At 38.9% G+C, this 6,918-nt stretch overlaps 1 pseudogene; it reads left to right on the forward strand.

The window, feature by feature from the left end:
• Positions 1-1,310: 1,310 nt before the first annotated feature.
• Positions 1,311-1,431, forward strand: LOC145390167 (5S ribosomal RNA; annotated as a pseudogene).
• The last annotated feature ends 5,487 nt before the right edge of the window (positions 1,432-6,918 follow it).

A 6,918-nucleotide genomic window follows, 5' to 3' on the forward strand; every position in this document is an offset into this window, starting at 1 on the left:
ACACACACACACACACACACACACACACACACACACACACACACACACATCTCTTGCATATTACAAATAATAAAGCAATACAAATTAGGTCTAGCAAAAATTGATTAACCGCATCATTCGGACTTTGTCTTTTCAAGTTAATTAGCGAATTTCAGGAAGCGTTCATTGGGAAAATCCATAATGAGGGAAGACGTAATTATGACATTGGTGGATATTCCCAAGTCTTGTAATAACTTGCCATTCGATCACTGCAGATTATAATGATCACGGACTTGCCATTTCAATTACCTCCGGCTGATACGTCCATCATATACACGCCTCAACCACTAACGAAGCTAATTAATTTCCAGTATCAAATTCTCTCTTTTGGGGGAAATATCAAGGTACGTTGCCCATTTCACACTCATTACCATAATCATAGTAAAAATCTCATCATCTTTTACGCAGATTCCAAATTGCGAACCGTATTTCCCGCTTCACCGAGTTTTAATTCAAAAATAGAAGTCGTATTTTCCGGGGCATGGGTGTGGACGATGGGTAATGAATGGGGACATGGGTGGATATGGTGAATGAATATTGATAGTTGAATGCTCATGGAGTAATGGGAATAGAAGGTCCCCAATGGTGAAATTGCTGGAGATGAGGCAGTGGGTGGTGCGGGGGCATGGATGGGTGGATGAATGTAGATGGTGAGTAGGAGAGTAGATGGATGGATGAAGATGGATGGAATATGGTGGGGTGAAGATGCCACTTGTAAGTTTGTATTGTCGCGGTCGTCGGTCAGTGTGGGTGGGGGCGTGGATGGGGGATGTAGTGGTGGAGATACAGTGGGTGAGTGGAAAAAGTGTGTGAATGAATTGGTATAGTGTGGAGATGGATGAAGTCATTGGGTTGGCGGATGGAGTGGATGACTCTTATGGTGTGGCGGGTGGATGGACAGGGTGGGTGCATGTAATAATGGATGAGATGAAATTCAAAGAGGTAACTGATATTGCAGAAAATTTCAGGTGAAGGTGTCTTTGTGAGCGATGGTGAAGTTACTTTGGAGAACGAGTATGCAAACGGTTTAATCTGGGCAGGAGTATGGATGTATAGATATATTGAATCAAAAAATTGATGAGCAGATACATGAGCGAGCTTTCTGTCATGAAATCTGTGTGGCAGTGAGATTCTGTACAGGATAATTGTTTGCTCAGTGGTGGAATACAACCAATAGACTGCAGTCCAAATGTTGGCAGTGTTAGTTTCCAGGCAGTATGTTTCGATATATAATAAGCTGGCAGCCTACTTTTATTGATTTCCTAAGGTTTGCCATGTGCCATACCACGTTAGGTACACCGCTTCCCATCCGATCAGTGAAGTTAAGCAACGTTGGAGTCGTTGGAAGTACTTGGATGGGTGACCGCCTGGGAACACCAGATGCTGTTGGCATCTCTCAGTAATATGATGAGTTCTGGTGGAAGATTAGTGCTCCTCCCTGTAAAAAAATTAACTCTAAGCCCTTGGCCACCCCGTTTGGGATACATGGCGTCTGGCAATGAATGAATGGGAAACATGAGGTTTCCCGGATTTTGTGGCTTTCTTGATGATCCCTACCGTGGCTGCATCAGCGTTCAACCGGTACATTTCAAACGATCTTCAAAGTAAATGCGTTTTGCTGGTTACAGTGAAATTAACTCTATCAGGCCGTTTGTTTCCACTGTCAGTTTCATTAAACCGTTGTGGCGATTAACTGTAGAAATAAAAATGATCGGAACCAAATGGTGAAGAATATTTGCTCTTTCTCAAGACTCCTATCATGTTCTGTCAGTCCCATAAATTAGCTTGGAAGTAGCTTAAGTAGGTGTACTTTGCGGTTGTGCTGTGAAAGGGTTAAAACGGTACACAAATACAAATTCTCAAAGTCAAACCCTTTTCAAATATTTTACAAATTGGCGTGTTGTTTTCAGGAAGCAGGACAAAGAAAGCGAATAATAAATAATAATACACATGTCATTATCTGTCTATGAATTATGATACTATTATTTTATTCTAGCTGCTTACAGCTGGCACAGGTAAAATTCCAGGTAAATGATAGATTTACTTTCTTGACATCCGTGTGTGCAGTATAATTTGACAACATATCAGTATAGCCTGCACGTCGTTATTTTGAAAGATGTCTCCCATAAAAGGTCTCGAAGCATTTTGGTGCTCCTCGTGAAAATATTTTGACTTCAGCATGATATTTTGGCGAAATATCCCTCTATCATGTGGAGGCTGCAGAGAGGGTTGAACCAGTATTAAAAGGGAGGGTTGAACCAGTATTAAAAGAGAGAGTTGAACCAGTATTAAATGTGAGTTTAACCAGTATTAATCCCCTATACGACTTGGGTATTTTCGTATACCTGAATGAACTATAGCCTGGTATGGCGAAAAAAAAGGTACAAAATGACGTGCTCTGGGATACGGGATATGTACTTTAGAATAGCCCGTTACGATGGACTGAGTACACTCACTAACTAATGACTAGGCTTAGTAAAATTGTGTGGTGTCAGCAAGAATAAGTTGCAGACGATGTCCTCATGGTTAATTGATTATAAACAGATGTGTACTTCTCATTTTTATTCCTACTTCCCTGCCTAAACCTTTTTTCAGCTTAGACACGAGCGAAGTACTTGAAGGTTGTGGAGGGAATAATTCAGTTAAAAAATACGAGTAAGCTGCTTCCGAACTGATGTTTGTCCTAAACTCAATGAAACTTCTGTCTGGTTACAGCATATAATGCGAATGTTGTCCTCTTGGGTATTGGGTATGTCCAGGATAGGCCATGGGACAGCATGGGTACACTTGACGCTGACTTACCACCGGTCGTGAACCCACCCGTGGAGTTAGTAAAAGATACTGTACTGGGATAAGGTGGGTAGCAATGTGCCAGTGAGAGAAGTGCTAGAGTAGTGGTGGGAGGAGAGAGAGAGACAAGAGAGATGAGAGAGAGAGAGAGATGGAGAGAGAGAGAGAGAGAGAGAGAGAGAGAGAGAGAGAGAGAGAGAGAGAGAGAGAGAGAGAGAGAGAGAGAGAGAGAGAGAGAGAGAGAGAGAGAGATATGGGGGTGGGTGGGCGATGAAGTAGTAGATGGGACACTGTGAATGGGGAAAAAAAATGTTGCTTATCATGCTTCAAAAATGTATGATAGCTTTATTTAAACTATGATGCTATTTGAATGTCTCTTCATAATTTTAAACACAGCCTATCCAGAAAATCTCTGGGGAACTATGCTAAGGAGTTGCTAGATAACACCTACAGTTTGATATGAAATAGTTCTTAAAACTTTGGGTAATTAGAAGTAACTCTATCTATATAAATCTATAATATAGTCTAATTAGTAATTCCGCTATATTCATGCAAGCAAAACTGTGTTTAATTTCTGCCCTCATCTGACTGTAAATCTACCTGTGCATATATCTGCAGGACACTGTCTACGCATCTGCCCACTTTACCGTGATGGCACTTCCTCCAGTTTTAGTTACCTCCACCACTGGGCGTCTAGGTATTTCCCCATAGATCTCCTTACTTGATGCTTGTGTCTATAACCAATCACCTCTTTATCTTCACATTCGTGCCTCATACTTTGCTCTCTCTCTCTCTCCCCCCCTCTCTCTCTCTCTCTCTCTCTCTCTCTCACACACACACACACACACACACACACACACACACACACGCACACACACGCACACAAATATGTGCCTATCACTTATAGGCTATGTCTGTATTTATCTGTCTATTTATCTATCTCTGTGCATATAGATAAATAGATAGGTAGATAGATAGATAGATAGGCCACATTTTAAAACAAGAACAGAGAAATAAAAAACAAATTAAGTTAAACTGACTTGTGAATTGTTTAGGATACATTTTACTTCGTCTTTAGTCTGTATCTTGAGAGCAGCAATTTTGGGAGGAGTCAAGTTCTAGTAAAGGAACGTTTTGAATGACTTGCTCTAAGGGTAGAATTTCTGACAAACGCATTGGCAAGAATATTAGCTTCTCTACGAAGGTCCTTTACAATGTTTCCATGTGAAGAGCTTAGTGGGGGAAATGGGTGAGAAGACTTGTTAATGTCACTGTTGAAAAGATTAGAAAATTTAGTCTCAAAGCATTGCATTAATAGTAATATTATTAATTTAATGGTCTGGATGCTTGGTTGTATGGAAAGTCTGAACTGGTAGAATTAAAGTGTGTTTAACTTGTGAAAGGTTCCTAACAATTTTAAAGTGACTGAGGGATTCGATATCATTATTTTTCTTTAAATAGTAGATTATATGCTAAAGACAAATTTTGGGTTCTTATACTAGCACTATTGCAGTCGAACCATTTTGAAGAATTAGAATCTTTTTATTTTATATAAATATATATATTCCATATCAATATATATATATATATATATATGTACTATATGATGCACTCGATGATATATATATATATGTATTTATGAAGAGTTGAAAGAAGGATTAGGAAGGGTACCTAGACCCAACAGTGTTTTTTTGAATACGTTGGAGACTTTAATGCAGTAATGGGCTGTTCAAATAGAGGGATTTGAGGCATGTATGGGTAAGATAAGTTGGTAGTACGGATGAGTGAAAACAGAGTGAGGTTTGGAAACTTCTGTATATTGAATGACTTAGTTATCGATTTCATTTTCTCCTCTTGGCATTGCAATATACACAAGACAACTTGGGTGTGCGCCGTGTGGAAAATATAAAAATCAGATTGAGTATCGCTATCAGTAGGAGGCATAGAAGTTCTCTGCTAGATATTCATAACAAGCGGGGAGCGGATATTGGTAGTGACCATCAACTCAACATTGCAAAAATAAGGTTTAAACTTAAAAATCAGAAGAAGGAAAAATCTGGTGTTGGTAGATACGATGTTGTTAAGCTTAGAAGGGAAGGAGAAAGAAAGGAGAAGATTCAGATTAGAATGCAGAAATAGGTTTTTGGTGTTGGAAACGTTGGAAGAGGGGAGAGAAGTGTAGATGAAGTGTGGGAGGATGTGAACAAAGTTTTGCATCAGTTTACTGGTGAATGTCAGATTGGAAGGAGACATAGAGTCAGGAGAAAGAAATGGATATCAAGATGAAACGTGGGATATGATAAAAAAGAGAGGTGAGGCTAAATTGTGAGTGAGATTCTGTGCGTTGATGAACGAGAGATTGAATTAGCAAGAACTGCGTACTGGAGTTTGGAATTCAGAAGTAAGAAGGTTAGCTAGGAGAGATAAAAGAAGATGTGTGGATGAAAAGGTTGCAGAGACTGAAATCTTAATAAACAAAAATGATGGTTGAGTCAAAGAATAGCATCATGAATCGATTAGAGAACTGAGTGGTAATGCAGGTAAACGCAAGGAAATACCGATTAGAGACACATGGAAGGAAATTTATTGACCAAAGATGGAGATATTAAAAATAGATGGAAAGAGCATTTTGAGACAGTACTTAATAGACCAATACCACCAGAAGAGGATATACCGTCTGCTCAGGAAGATTTAAACATAGAAAATGGAGGATTGAGGCTTGCAGAAGTGGAAGAAAGCAGTAAAACGGTTAAAAGATGATAATGCACTAGGGGAAGATGGTTTCTTTCCGGAAATGTTTAAAGTGGAGGAGGATAGATGTAATAATGATCTTGATAAAATATTCAATGAGATATCAGTGGAGACAGGGTTACTACCATCAGTTTGGAAGAATCAGTGCCATTGTTAAAGTTCCGAAGAAAGGAGACCTGAGTGAATGTGGTAATTGGAGGGGAGAATCTCTTTGTCATCGCAATAGATTTCCCAATTTTCAGTAGAGTCATTTTAAATAGGTTGGAGCCAGTGGTTGAGGGTATTCTGAGGGATGAACAGGCTGGCTTTAGAAAGGGACATAGTTGCAATGATCAGATCATTATAGTTATGCATTTAATTAGCGAGTTATTGAAATGAGAGTACAATTCAGTCTTTGTTTTGTTATTTTTGAAAAGGCTTTTGATAGTGTTTCGAGAGAGACTATGGGGAAAAGTCATGAGACATTATGGAATACCAGAGGAGTTTGTGAGGGTCATTTGCTGAACATACGCATGAAGATTGCATTTAATAAGGAAGTGATGGTTGATGGTTGTCTGAGTAGTTCAATTTGAAGTCAAAGTTGAGTAATTCAAAAAGGTGGTGTTCTATCTACTTTACTCACTATATTGAATTAGTGATTACATTATGAAGCATGATTGAATAAGAAACCAGTGCAGGTATACTTTGGGGAGAGAACAGGAAACTTTTGGATTTAGATTATGCAGATGATATAGTTTTGATTTGTGATGGGCCAGAAGAGATGCAGAGAGTGTTGGACTAGCTGGTGAAGTGAAGGTCGCAAGGTGGGTTTGGTTATTCATTGTGGTAAACTGAAATAATCAATATGAACCACTACAGGCGTACTAGGAATGTGTAATTGGAGGTATGGTTGTAAAGCAAGTTGATAGGTTTAAATATTTAGGTACTTATTTAGCCAAGGATGGTTCTTTGAACTTTGAATTCGAGGAAAGGTTAAAGAAGGCTAATCAGGCAATGGGAATGCTTAAAAATATTTGGAATAATAACAATTTCTCTGTGCATACAAAAATAAAACTTTATAAGGTAAATGTGGTTAGGAGTATCTTAATTTATGGATTTACGAGTCTTAGTACAGCACTTTTAGTGACTATGGAAAATAAATTCTTGGTGTTTGAAAAATAAAAAACATAGAAGAATAATGGGAGTTAAATGGTGGGAAAAGATACCAAATAAACAGAATTAGAGATGTAACGGGAGTGCAGCCGATCGATGAATATGTTGGATTCTCAAGATGTGAAGTGACTGAGACATGTGTATAGGAGACAGGGAATAGTACGAGGTACACCAGGGTGGGTGGCA

Source organism: Coenobita brevimanus, unplaced genomic scaffold (genome assembly GCF_032717465.1).
Source record: "Coenobita brevimanus isolate Jiangsu-jjx unplaced genomic scaffold, ASM3271746v2 jjx.HiC_scaffold_316, whole genome shotgun sequence".
Classification (NCBI taxonomy): domain Eukaryota; kingdom Metazoa; phylum Arthropoda; class Malacostraca; order Decapoda; family Coenobitidae; genus Coenobita; species Coenobita brevimanus.